This window comes from Dipodomys merriami, unplaced genomic scaffold (genome assembly GCF_024711535.1).
Source record: "Dipodomys merriami isolate MVZ:Mamm:240054 unplaced genomic scaffold, mDipMer1.0.p SCAF_34, whole genome shotgun sequence".
NCBI classification, from domain to species: Eukaryota; Metazoa; Chordata; class Mammalia; order Rodentia; family Heteromyidae; genus Dipodomys; species Dipodomys merriami.
Window position 1 is genome coordinate 4,295,881 of NW_027204937.1, and position 13,948 is coordinate 4,309,828.

The following is a 13,948-nucleotide window of genomic DNA, read 5'->3' on the forward strand; positions in this document are numbered from 1 at the left end:
AACTGATAAGAGTGCTGAAGTATGGGGCTGAGAAGGTGGCTCAGTGGTAGAGTGCTTGCCTTGCATGCATGAGGCCCTGGGTTCAATTCCTCAGCACCACATAAGCAGAAAAAGCCAGAAGTGGCACTGTGGCTCAAGTGGTAGAGTGCTAGCCTTGAGCTGAAGAGCTGAGGGACAGTGCCGAGGCCCAGAGTTCAACCAAAAAAAAAAAAAAAAAGAGTGCTGGGGTCAACCGCAATGCCAGAGGTCACAAAAAGAAATGAGATTGAAGAAGGACTTCTGTGACCTTGAGCCAATTCTTTCTGCGAGCCTCAGCCATTATTTTTAATATTAATATTACATGATTTTATACCAGGGATGTGCTATGAGGTTTCACATAACTCCATTTTATTTAGTCTTGCAAAGGAGCTACCACCATCCTCTCTTTACCAATAAGGCTCAGAAGTAGAAATGATTTTTCCAAGTTCATGCAACTGGTTATGTGGCAGGTGGGGGGAGGAGGCAGGGGGGAAGGCAGAGTAATCGATCCTGAGATTATTGACTCAGAGCTCTTCTTCCCTCCCTTTCCCTACTCTCTCTTGGTGCTCATCCAGGCTGTCTGGATCGGGGCAAAGGAGCAGGATCCACTGTTGAGGAAAATCTTTATTCTTCTCAAAATGAACTCCCTAGACCTTTTCCTTCATTGAATCTGAAGAAAAGTCAAAGTTAGCCTAGGAGGCTCCTTGCAAGTGTGAGGCCTTAGCTCAGACAAAGCTATGTGGATCTCTCAAGCAGGGAGACCAGCAGGGCACCTCAGGTTTGCTAGTAGGATGGAGTAAGTATTTCATGTGGACCTTGGGTTGGGCCTGGTGCACAGGCAGCAATGAATGTATGAGCCAGTAGAATGAAGCACACAGGTTCTTTGGAGGCTATTTGCTGGCTGAAAACCCAGTTCCATCTCAAGCCCATCTCCAGACTTATTAGCTGTGTAACTTGGCAAGTGTTAACACGTTAGTACTGTAGTTTTCTAATCTAGTAAATGAGTAGAAGAGCGGAACCTTCTGTGTAGGAGATTTGTGGGGACTAAGTGAGTGACAGTAAGACACACAAAACTCTTAAAATATGGTTCTTGGCTTTCCTTCCCCACAAGAGGCCAGTCTCTTGATCTTTGAAGGAATCCTGCCCACATTGTTCTCAGAAGCCAGTGCCTCTGATGAGAAGTTGAGGAGATGTTAGGGAGAAGTTAGGGGAAATCAGGGAGAAGAGGATAGCATGAGAGGAGGTGTTGACTTACTCTTCCCCCAACATTTCACTGAGTATTAATTAGTACCATATAAAGTCAGGCACTGGCTCATGCCTATAATTCTAGCTACTCAGGAGGCTGAGATCTGAGGAACCTGGTTTGAAGCCAGCCTGGGTAGAGAAATCCATGTCTCCAATTAACCACCAAAAATCTAGAAGTAGAGCCATGGCTCAAGGTGTAGAGCACCAGCCTTGCACAAAATTGCTAAGGAAAGCACACTTGACTCTAAATCCAAGCTCCAGTACTAGTATGAAAAATGTACAATAATCAAAATCCATGATGATTAAAAGATGAACACCTCTCCCTCTGAGAGCTTAAGGTAGAACAAACAGGAGAGGGGGAAGGAGGAAACAATATAGTGCATCGGTGAATACCAGGCCTGTGGCCTGTGTGGATGATGGAGAGAAAGGGTTCCTTTTAACCAGGCCTTACCAGGCAGACGGTATGGAGAAAGGGAGGCAGTAGCAGTTAAGAGAACAGCACTTGGAAAGCAACTGAGTAATAGCACACTATTTGCTTTGCACATGGGAAGTTGTGGGTTTTATTATCACAGTGGTGGAAGATGGAGATGATAAAGATGGTGTGGTCCCTGGGAATGATGCTCGCATTGGAGGTAGGGAAGGGAAAAAGGAAGAGAGAGAGGGGAGATGAGGCGGACAATGAGGTAATTAGACTCAGAAAAGGTGCCTGAAGCACAGAGACTTTAAACAGCTTGCAGGAGGCCACACAGCTCGCAGGGGGTGGGGGTAATTTACCTCAAACTTTGGCAGTGCAACCAGTGAGTGGGCGTCCACGCAGATTATGAAGTCAGAAGATTATTTAGCCATTGGGCCATGCTTCCTGTGACCAGAGCAGAATGAGAGAAAGGCTGCATGGTGTGGTCACAGACATCTGCCTCTGAATCCCTCTCTGTCTTTCATCTTTGTGATCCAGGCAAAAATCATGCAGCTTTGGCTTAAAAAAAAAAAGAGTCTGAGACTAGCAGTCTGGTGGCTTGCAGGGTTGGTTAGGAGGCAGTGCAAGAATCTAGCTTCATGTGATGGTCAGCATAAGAGAGCTGTGGTTATTGGTGGTGATAGAGTAGTATTTGGTTCATTCTCTGCTTCATAGGGACTTCAAGGGGTAATAATGTTCATCGGAAGTTGTACGGAAAGTCTGCACACATGGGTTCAGTCTGCTTCTCCATTCCCTCCTTTCTGAGCACCTTGTCCTGTGCAAACAATGAGTCTTTGGCTCTGACTGTGGAATCTGAGGGTCCCTGAAGCATTTCCTGCTGAGTGGAGGAAGCCAGGGACAACTTGTCCACGACGATTGCCAATTATTTTCAGAACGGGGACTGGTGGGCCTGGCTTGGGTCTGATATCAAGCCTTTGTTGGTTTTTCCTCCTCTTCCCTGCCTTCTCCCAGAGTCTGCATGGGAACTCAGTCTCCTGAAAAGCGGGCTTGGTCACAGCTCGTGCCACCTGGTGGTGGCAAGACTCCTGAAGCTCTGAGCCGCAGGCATGGAGGCCACAGGTGGAGATGGGCCGGGACTCAGGCAGTCCACATCAGGGAAGGGAGGCTGGCCTTCTGGAAGATGTAGGGGCTTGGCCTTTTTTTCTGGCCTCCCTTGTGCATCACTGTGATGCCTCATAAATGATCATGCCATCTCCCCCCCAACCATGGCTGCCATTCATGAGATGCTACTGGACAACCCCATCAGGCTAATGAGACAGAGACAGCCTGTCCCATCAGGGAGGCAGTCAAAGCCCAGGGAATGTCTTGATTTGCTCAAGACACCCCTGTTCTGGCTGACACCAAGGCCCACTGCCTTACCTCCCTCTGCCATTCCCAGGGGGCACGTTTGTCCCTCCATTCCTAGTGCATGCTCCTCCCACTTCCATCCCACAGCTCAGACTATTCTTTAAGATTCTGCTCCAAACACCCCCCTCCTTTTTTCCCCTGTCACACAGCCCTTCTGAGCAGCTTCTCTGCCTGTATCGTTAACAAAACCTGCAGTAGCAAATCCCACTTCCCAGTTGTGGAAGAGGACAGGCAGCCTGACACAAAGGGTTGGGACTTACAGGTGCTTACCACCAGCTGATGACTGTGGAAAGTTTTTCTCCTATGTTCCTTCAATGAATTTTCTTTCAGGGCGGTTGAAGTCCCCTCAGTTGCCCATACTGGGACTTGAATTCAGATCCTGAGCTCTGTCTCTAAGGTACTTTTTATTTGTTTGTTTTTGTTGGTTTTTTTCCCCCTCAAGGCTAAGACTTTACCACTTGAGCCACTTTGGCTCTTTAGTAGCTAATTGGATGTAAGAGTCTTTTGGATTTATCTGCCTGGACTGGCTTCAAATGGTGATCCTCAGATCTCAGCCTCCTGAGTAGTTAGGATTATAGGCAAGAGCCACTGGTGCCCTTATTGTTCTATTTTACAAAGAGCAAACTGAGGCATAGGAAACAGAGGCTTAGGAAAGTTAGGCAGCTCACCTAAAATCCTTCAGCCAGAAAATTATTACTCATAGTCCCCAAAGCAGACCTTTCTGAGCCTTAGATGTGTTCTTCACCACTTTCTGAGCCTTAGATGTGTTCTTCACCACTTTCTGAGCCTTAGATGTGTTCTTCACCACTTTCTGAGCCTTAGATGTGTTCTTCACCACTTTCTGAGCCTTAGATGTGTTCTTCACCTCTTAGTTTAGCCCCCGGCTGCCCTGTTCTGGCGCCCCTCACCCAGATGACTTTTTTCCTCCAGGTCTCATCTCGTCAACTCACCTGCCATTCAATCTCTGTGACTTGCTATGCATCTTTATTCCTCAGGATCTTTGCACCTGCTGTTTATTCTGTTTGTGATACCTTGTCTTTGGTGCTGCTCAAAAGCCTACTCAGGTATGGGTTTCTTCTCTGGGGGTCCTAGAGGAGGCTCTGGGCCTTGGCTTCCCTTTGTCTCCATCAAATAGAGGCCTTTCTTGTCTTACTCCTGCAGCATTAGGCATGGTTCATGACTTACGGTTCATGGCTTGAGGTTCTGGGTGGCTGAGCCTGTATAAGGACTAACAATCTTTTCCACATGTCTACCTAGCACCTGTTGGGTGACAGACACCCCAAGTGGGGCTCCAGAGGCACTAGGTCAATGAGACCACAGCCTTTACAGGGCTTTCAGCCTGATATAAGAGGTTGGCTAAGGCCGAGGGAGGCACCTAGGAGGACTGAGGTCTGTAGGAGACAGTATATGGGACTGTGAGTGCTCCCAGGAAGAGCCAGATGTCCAGCAGGGTTTTGTGGAGTGAATGATGCTAACCCAAGGTAGAATTAGTCCAGCTGGGGAAGGATTTAATAGGAAGGCAATGTCCCAGGCAAAGGGAACAGCCTGTGCAAGGGTCCAGGGGCGAGAGAAAGCAAGATGTGCTCAGGATTAGCATGGTTGGAAAGCTGAGGGTACAGGATCAGTGTTGCAAGACTCTTCCGGCCAGGCAAACTCTGACCCTTTGACCATGAAGTGTTACATAAGCCATGGGCAGGACTTCTGCCTCTCTCTCTCTCTCGACTATGTGTCTGTAGGCTCCAGGTGGCTGTGAGGATAGTCTGGCATGGTGGCTAGTAGCCTGCCTTTGCCAGCATCAGTCTTGGGCTTGTCTTCTCTATCTGTTCAGCAGGCCACGCGTCTACTCATTACCATTACGGTGATCCTCATTATTTCTATTATTGGCTTTGAATCATCACTGCCTTCCTTGTGGTAACATCAAAGTGCCTGTTGTCTGTCTAGATCTTGGTCCTGGGGAAGATTGATGAGGTCCAGGAATGCTGAATAACCCTTTTGCCCTCTACAATTGTGTGTGAGCCAAAGTATGAGATGTCTGTGGCCACGTGGACTATTCTGGCAGATGTACTAGACGCAGGATTTGGATGCTATGTGACTGCTCTGGCCTGGCTGAGAGAACTTCCTGACAGCTAGGCTCCGTCTTCCTATTCAGGCCATTCTCTTTCTTGGGGTTGGCCTTTCCCATTCTGTCTGCAGAATGCTGGGAAACTCTGCTATATTTGGTGATTCTTGTGTGTGGTCCTTCCCATTGAATCCACCATCCTACTCTAATTCTGCATTCTAGAAAGCCGCATCACCCAGGCTTTTCATCTTCTGAGTCCTCCTAACTTCTCACTGTCGCCAAAGAAAAGTTTCTGCAGGGGTGAGGAAGAAGGGGAGAAGGGCTGAGGTCTGTCTTCTTCTCCTTCCTGAACTTTCCTGTTGCAGTTCTGCTAAAGCCAATATGGCTGAAGATAGGGAAGATCTCTTCCTTGCTCTAGCGTTTAAGCTTCTCCAAATGCAACCTTTGTTCCCCTTACCTGTAAAGGGAGTAAATGGCTAGTTCACTTACCTTGCTCTTATGCCTAAACACATTGAGTATTTTTCAATGATGCTCTTTTCTATCCTATTTTTCCTGCCACTGCTCCCACTCCCTCCTTGCAGAGAAACTCTGAAGACTGGCTGAGAGAGGCCCTGTTCAGCCAAGAACTGACATGGCTCTGCTCCCCCCACTTGATCTTTGACCTTGGAACCCTCAGTGAGGACAAGCAAAAGTGCCATGTGGGCGTGACTCTCAGAGGGACAGGTACTCCTGCCTGACTGGGATTCAGAAGAAGCCAAGGAGGAGGGCAGGCTTCAGGGCGAAGGGGCAGATTCGGAATCGATTATAAGAACAATGACAAGCCATGGCAAATTTGGCAGTTGGGGAGTGCCATTATCTGATTTGTAATTTTAGGGAGCCGCCTTTATCTTCCCGGAGAAGTACAGGTTCCAGTCATTGAATACAGGGTCAAAGGAGATGTTTAGGATCAAGGCCGGAGTTTCTGTGTGAGGTTATGATGCTACCTCCTTTGCAGATGTCTCCCATCTCTACCGTGAAGCCTGAGTCAACTCTGTTTTGAATTAAATTCTTCCTTCCCTTTGTGTGTACCAAACTTCCTCAGAGCAACTATCCAATCAACCACCCCATGATCTTCTGTTCCTTTACAGGGTGTGTTTTGGGGCCTCAATCCGAACTCCTACCCAAGAACCTAAAAATCACCAAACCCAGGGCCTACCACAGCATTAAACTGATTGGAACTCTTCAGTTCTGATGCAAATGCATTCTCTTGGAAGCCATCACAGAGAATGAGAATAGCTGATTGTAGGAGGTCTCAGATCAGATCAGCTGCACTATCTTGTCGAATGAGGACAGAAAGGGAACAGCTGTCAAACTAGTGCCTCATTCAATCCATACAGGGAAGTGGTCATCTATTGGAGTGTTTATCACTTTTGTTTGTAGCTACTTGGTTTAAACCCCAGGTCCTCTAAGAGGCCCTCCTATGCTTTCCACAGCTTAGACAGGCAAATCTTGCATGTACCTACACAGCCTGTTGTAGTTGCCTATATACAAACACTCATACACAAATGCACACACACACACACACACACACACACACACACACACACACACACACACACACACACACACACACACACACACACACACACACACACACCACCCACAGTTGTCCCAAATCTGCAAATGCTCAGATCTCCTATATAAAATGGTGTAATATTTGCATGTAATTCTGGCACACTCCTTTTATAAATTTGTTTTTTTTTTATTTTTGGAGACAAAGTCTTTCTATGTATCCCAGGTTGGCCTTTAATTCATGATCTGGTCTCTTGCACACTTTAAATCATCCCTAGATTACTTATAATACCTAGTACCATGAAATGACATTGCCTCATCTGTAAGGAAATGGAAAGAACTAGAAAAAAATTATATTAAGCGAAGTAAGTCAGGCCTAAAGAAAGTAGGTTGCAGGTTTCCCTCATTTGAAATATCTAGAGTATATCCATGGTTTTCTTAATAGGGGATCTCAAGAGCCCAATTACTAAGTACATAGGACCATATGTAATGAAGTGTAACAACATGAACTCCAAGAATTGGAAAGAAGAGGTTCTTATTATGTCCTGTATGCAGTTATTTCTATTTTTTTATGTTTTAATTTTCTGTACCTTTTGCTTGTCTGATCCATGGAAGGGAAAGGGAATCACAGAAACATCAGGACACAGGATAAGCTAATGCAATAATGATACTCACGAGACACTATGTTGGGAATGAACTATACAACGTGGGGCGAAGGGAAGCCAGGAAGGGTAAGTGGGAGAAAATGAGGCAGAGGTGTTTAAAAAGCGTTTAAAAAGAAATGTACTCATTACCTTATGTGACTTTAACCCCCTGTTTATCACCTATACAGTAAAGATATAAAAATAAATACTATGGTTATATTAATAGATATTGTTAATAAATCTCTATTGTTCAGGAAAATCACCATAAGAAATACAAAGTAGGTATGTGTTCAGTACTGATGCATGTTTTCCATATATGTTTGAATCCATGCATGTGTGTGTGTGTGTGTGTGTGTGTACCTAAATAACTCTTCCTGGATTCTGCTGGTACTTCAAAGATGACCAAGAGCTCTCTATAACTCTGTGTGTGTGTGTGGGGGGGTGTTAGACACTAGAGGTGGTCTTAGTGGTCCTGAATGGAAAAGACCAATAAATGAAAGCTCCAGAAAAATTGTGACTGACCCTGAGGAAGAACTTTCTAACAGTGAGAATTTCACTATGAGCATCTACAGCCAGGCTGTGGAGGAGCAATGGAGAAAACTACCCATAGGTACCACAGGGAGGAGCAGGTCTTGATCCCTGCTGGTCTTCCAGTTTGGATATTGGAGGCTCCAGTGCAGCAACAAAATGCACCATCTATTTCTAGAGTATTCAGCCTTTCTGGAAGGCAATACCATGTTCTCAGGGGAGGAAAAGAGGCTCAGACAGATGACAGTGAAAATCAGCAGGGCCAGCCGAAGAACGTCAACTGTGTAGGAGACCCTAGAACTCTGTCTAATAATCCAATGCCACTAGTTGCTCACAGGAACTCCATCATATCAGAAGGACAGTGTCCTTCAGTTGTGTTGTTTGTGTGTGCCTCAGTGGCTCCTTCAGTGTTGCTGGAGGGGAAACTTCGTGATGGAAGGTACTCATCAGGGCAGGCTATCAGTGGAGTAGGCCTTGGGCTTCATGGTCTTTAGGGAAACAGAGGCCTAGCCTAGGTCACCGACTATTTCAAGTTTAGGTCTCTTCTGAGCTGATTTTTTCCCCTTAAAGGAATCCCCAGTTTGCCAGCTTGTACGGACTTCTGGACACATTTATGGACTCACGTGGCCTGGGATGGGTTGAGCAGGTGACAGGAAACATGGCAGCGATGGCTGAGAGAGGGTTTCACAAAGATTGTGGCTTCATTTGCAGCTCTGACAGGAGGCTTTATTTATTTATTTATTTATTTTTTAAGACTAAACCAAACCCAAGCAGGCTGCCTGCCAGGAGTCTGTGAAAACAGCCCAGGCCAACATTGGTGTCTGCCAAGAGAGAAATTAAAGGCCTGAAATGGGAGACAAGTCTGCAGAAACCTCCTTGAGTTTGTATTTGCTCTGTTTGTTTGCATACATGTTTGTTTATGTGGATTTTTAATGTACATTTAAAAAAAATCAATGTATTTAGCTGAGACTCTTCTTTTTTTAATGATAGTATACCATTTAATTGTGAAACATTACAGATACAAACAAAATACCATTGTTCTTATTTAACTTTAAAAAATATTTTCAACTCTTGGCCTGGGCACTGTCCCTCAGCTCTTCAGCTTAAGGCTAGTGCTCTACCACTTGAGCCACAGTGCCACTTCTGTTTTTCTGGTGGTTAATTAGAGATAAGAGTCTTATGGACTTTCCTGCCCAGACTGGCTTTAATGGTGATCCTGAGATCTCAACCTCCTAAGTAGCTAAGATTACAGGTGTGAGTCATGGGTACCTGGCTAACTTTAAGAAATCTTAATATTTCATTTTTTTACTTAAAGAAAAATTATTATAAACATAACTAGAGATTTTTAGATACCTATTCCTATTTCATTAACCCCCTTCACTTCCTACATACAACTAACAATCTGAATCGAATTTGTATACTCCAAATACAGTGCCTAAAAAAATATGTACTACTATTCAACTTATCTATGTCTTCATTGAAAGGGCAGTATACAGCTCAAATTATTCTTCAACTTGTATTTTTTATAAAATGAAGCTGAGATGTGTCTTTTAACTGCTCTTTAGGTTCTCTGCATAGTTACTGGAATATGGGAATCGGAAGGCTTCTGATCTTCTTAAAACAATGTAGCTGGGTACTACTGGCTCACTCCTATAATCCTAGCTACTCCAGAGGCTGAGACCTGGAGAATTATGGTTCAAAGCCAGGTGGAACAGTAGACTTCCACTTTCAAAATAATCATCAAAGAACTGGGATGGAGGTGTATCGCAGATCTAGCAGATCAAGCAAGCTGAGCCAAAGTAAAAGGCTCTGAGTTCAAGCTCTGGTTCTGCCAAAACACTGCTTGAGGAAACATATTTAGCTAGTAAGTCAGCAACTATTTCTGAATGGTTTATGAGGTGCTAGGCACTGGGTATACTGAGCCACAGACAGGCTCCCCCGGTCCTGAAGCAGCCCAGCTTCCACCGTGGGGAAAACTCACATTCAGACAGTGAGTGGGGAGAATATTGGGACTCAAGGCCCAGATCCTGTCAGCTTGAAATAGCTGGGACCTAGAGGAAGGGAGACTTCATTCTGGAGGATGAACTAAGTCTTCTTATAAAGACTTAGTGTAGGAAACCAGTTTATACCCTTTGAGCTGCCTTCCCAGACCTGCCATACTGTCATTTCCACACTCTCCTTTGCTCAAGAAAAGTCAGTGGGTGAGCCCCACATCACCACACTAGGAAATAAGCTTGCCTTCTCTAGCATGTCTCGTAAAGATACAGTTCTATGAGAGGGAGAGTTTGAAGAACAAAGAAAGTTACTGGGACCCAGAAGTAGATTTGGCTTAAGTTATTCCACCCACTTCAGAGCTTAGTGAAATCCATTCACCTTTCTGACTCTCACTCTCCCATTCTTATCTCATAGGGTTTTAACAAGAACATTTTTCCACCCTTGGTCATTGAGTACTTGCAAGAAGCCAATTGTTCAGCCAAGCATCTATCTGATGGACTTCTCATCAGAAGATAAGATAGGAATCCATCTCCCACTTCACAGATGAGGAATCAGATTGGCAAAGGTAAGTGACCTGGTGGCTTGTGTTGGGTTTTATGCCAGGCCTGCTCGGCCACCTCTACTGAATTTAGAGTAAATATACTGCTTGGCCAGGAGAGTGCATGTTTCTGGACTAAAGAGTTCAGAAACTCCCAGGACACTGGACTTTTACTTTTCGATGAACTTCACCCAAGGGATAACCAGCTGATGTGACCCATTACCATCAAGTTTCAAAGTTCATTAGTTCATTGTTGCTTGACCGAAAAAACAACATAGTAAGGACTATTATTAGCAGCAACGAGAGGGCAATCACACTGCCTAGTCACAAGTCTTTGGGAGGAAGGACATTTAAAGCAATGCTTGGCTAGTGCTGATGGTGCAACATGTTTGGTGCAGAGGCAAATTTCATAACCACCAGGCCTGTCAGGTGATGCCGAGGTCTTTGCTCCCCAGATCTTTCCAGTTCAGGGTCAGCTGTTCTTCTGACATCTCTGTGAAAAACAGCTGGCAGATTCTCTTTAGCAAGACTTAATTTGTACAGCATGGCAGATACTCATAAGAGGAAGCCTGGATTTGACACACCTGATCTGAATCAGAATTGGTGCCTCTGACAGGCTGGGTGGCCTTGGTTGGTCCCTGGTTGAGCTGTTCCTTCTGACTGTGCACCTTGTAGGTCAGCCCTCTGTCTAAGCGTCACTTCCTTCCGTAACCCTCCCTCGGTGTGATTGAATTCCCTGTTATATCCCCACCCAGCCCGTCATGAGTATCCATGGTGATGCTGAACCTCTTGTACCTCCACCCAGTGGGTGGAGAACGGGCTGTTACGTGTCTGTCTCTAATCTCCGATGAATTAGCCCATAGGGATATGATTTCTAAACAGATCTCTGATTGTAGTATGATTCATCGTAGGCTTGCTCCTTAATTGCCGTGGGGTCTAGAAGCATCTCTTAAGATAGTTGAGTGGGGAGGGGAAATAGGTCGATTGAGTACTTACTAAGTACTCACCATGTATGAGACATCTGTATGCATGACCTTTTACAGGAACCTTCGTGAATTTTACAAACAAGGAAGCTGAGGCTCAGAGAAGTTGAACGGCTTCTCTGCTGCCCCACAGCTCGTAAATTGCCAAGACTGATGCTTGGTCTCCCAATTCAAATCCAAGATCCGAACCAAAGAACTCAGCTTAGATGCCATGTGTCTTGGCTGAAGAGTCATGAATCATACATACCCTCTGGGTATGGTAGCACTGGGATTCCCAACCCAGTCAGTCCCATTCCCAAATTCTAAGCTTTCTGTCTATACTACCTCAGTTTCTTTGTAATAATGTGGGAATCCATTTACCAAAGTCACCTGGAGAGCTAGAAGTTGTAGCAGACCTGGACTGCCTTTCTTGACTTCTAGTTCAGCCTTTGTCTCAGAGGCTATATTCTCTGTCTTCTCCTTACAAGAACACTTGTAAAGGTGTTCAGACAATTGTCTTTGGGCTGCCTCAGGATCTCCAGGAAACGTAAGCTTCTCAAGAAGCTACCGAAGGACCCTAAAAAGCTGCTGTCTCTCCTTAGGGGAGCTGCTCCTGTGTTTAGTCTGGGCTGCCTCTAGGGGTGAGAAGAGAAAACCAAGAGTTGCCTTGGACAACCAGGTACTGACACTTATCTGTCCCTTTCAAGCAAGTGACTCTCATCCATTACATTTAGGGCAATCTGGCATTGTGTTTTCTTTTAGCCAGAAAGGTCTTCATATTCTGGTCATACAAGAATGAAATCCATGGCTTAGGCATTGGAAGAGAAGAAATGATCTACAACTCAAGCTGTCGGAAAAGAATGATTGGGGGGGGGGAATAAGGTAGCTTTTCTGGGACTGCTGAAATCAAGTAGACAGTCTTAGAAATAAAGGTTCTCAGAAATATGCTTTAGTCTGTTTGATTGCTATAACACAAACACTGTGGACAAATGGCATCCAAACGATTGAAATGTGTGGCTCAGAGTTCTTGAGGCTGAGAAGCCCATGGTCAAGATGCCAGCAGATTTTGTATCTCCATGGTTCATAGACAGTGATCCTATGGCTGTGTCTTCACATGTCACAAGGAACAAGAGAGCTTTCCAGAAGGGACGTTTGATATGGGCTCTAATCCCATGTATAAGGGTTCTGCCTTCATAACCTAGTCACTCTCTAATCCGGTCACTTTGGGGGTAAGGTTTTACCAGGGGAACTTTGCTAGACAGAGACGGTTAGATCGTCACAATAGCCCAAGCAGTTGATGGTGAAATCAGCCCTGGGATCCCTTGTGGTTCTTCCTTTCCTCTGCACTACGATATACTGGTGGTCTCATTACAAAAACCTTTGACTTCTTAGGAATCACTAATCACTGTGACTTTAACATGAGATAATGAGAGCCATGCCAGTCCAGAGAAGAGCAGCTAGGAGATCAGGGTGTGGGCATTCCTTCTTACTCCCTCATTTTGTATACAGAGATAGGAGCTCAACACAGAAGTTGTGCTGCACACAAACACATGGGCGTTCCTAGTAGAATGGGAAGAGACACATTCTTTCCAGCCTCCCAGTCAGGGCTTTCATTTCATATTACAATGGCAAGGATGAACTTTGTCATATCATGAAGTTCTGGGTCTCAGAGGCATAAAAGCAAAAGATTATTCTCACTGACAGAGTAGCTCAAGTAGCAAGCAAGAGCAAAACCCTGAATTCAATCCCCATTATCACCAAATGAACAAACCAATCATTCTCCAACCGCTGCAAGTAACAATTTCTTTTTCGCGTATTGTGTCCACTAAGTTCTCTGAGTTCATTCTGGGCCTATGGTCACGCTTGATTCTTTTCACTAAAGACCCAGTTCACCTCAGACGTGTCTCCACAACCATCTCCTCCCCAGAGTGAAGGACCCATCTGAGTGTAGTCCAGGAGAAAGTCACGAGTCCAAGCAGGCACACAGCGTGTGGTTGAGGCCCTGGGACCACTGGAGCAAGCTTTATAAGGACTGCAAGAGCGCCTAGAAATCAAAGCTTAACTAAAGACATTTTTGTTTTCCGTGAGAGGGAAGGGTCCACAAACAATTTGTCCTTTTTACTGGCACCTGAGATGACTTTAGAGGTTGAGTCTCTCACAGCACATTAACAAGCTGTGTTACGTCACAATATAAGGTTGTATTTAAATTAAAAAATCATATTCCAGACCTGGTCATTGGAAGGTAATTGACATTTACAGCAGAGTCCGTTTTGGGGCCTTCTAAACCATCAACATGAGACTCGAATACAACCCCTGTCAAATACTGCTTCAGATGACACCTGCAGGCCACCATAAAAAGTAAGATTACTACCTTATCCACTGCCTCTCTCAACCTTCCCTGACTCACTGCTTACCAACATGCAGTATTGTGGACTAGTCTCTATATTCTACTTACTTCACTGCTGCCAATGTTCTGCCAGTAGCATTATTCCAGTATTTTACTTAACATACTCAGATGCTGTAACTGCATCATCAGTACCAGCCCCTTTAGTTCTCAACACAACTGTCAAGGGAGATTTGCCCTTC

The 13,948-nt window shown here is 45.1% G+C and overlaps 1 long non-coding RNA gene across 2 annotated transcripts in view; it reads left to right on the top strand.

Annotated features, from left to right (window-relative positions):
- Window positions 1–13,948, top strand: part of LOC138803315 (uncharacterized) — a 151,994-nt gene that overhangs the window by 98,000 nt on the left and 40,046 nt on the right. The window contains exons 2-3 of one of the 2 annotated variants that reach the window (XR_011364930.1): window positions 10,277–10,427; window positions 11,965–12,041. This is a non-coding gene — a long non-coding RNA (uncharacterized lncRNA). Of the gene's footprint in view, window positions 1–10,276; window positions 10,428–11,964; window positions 12,042–13,948 lie in introns of those variants that run through there. The other variant, XR_011364931.1, reaches the window with a different exon arrangement.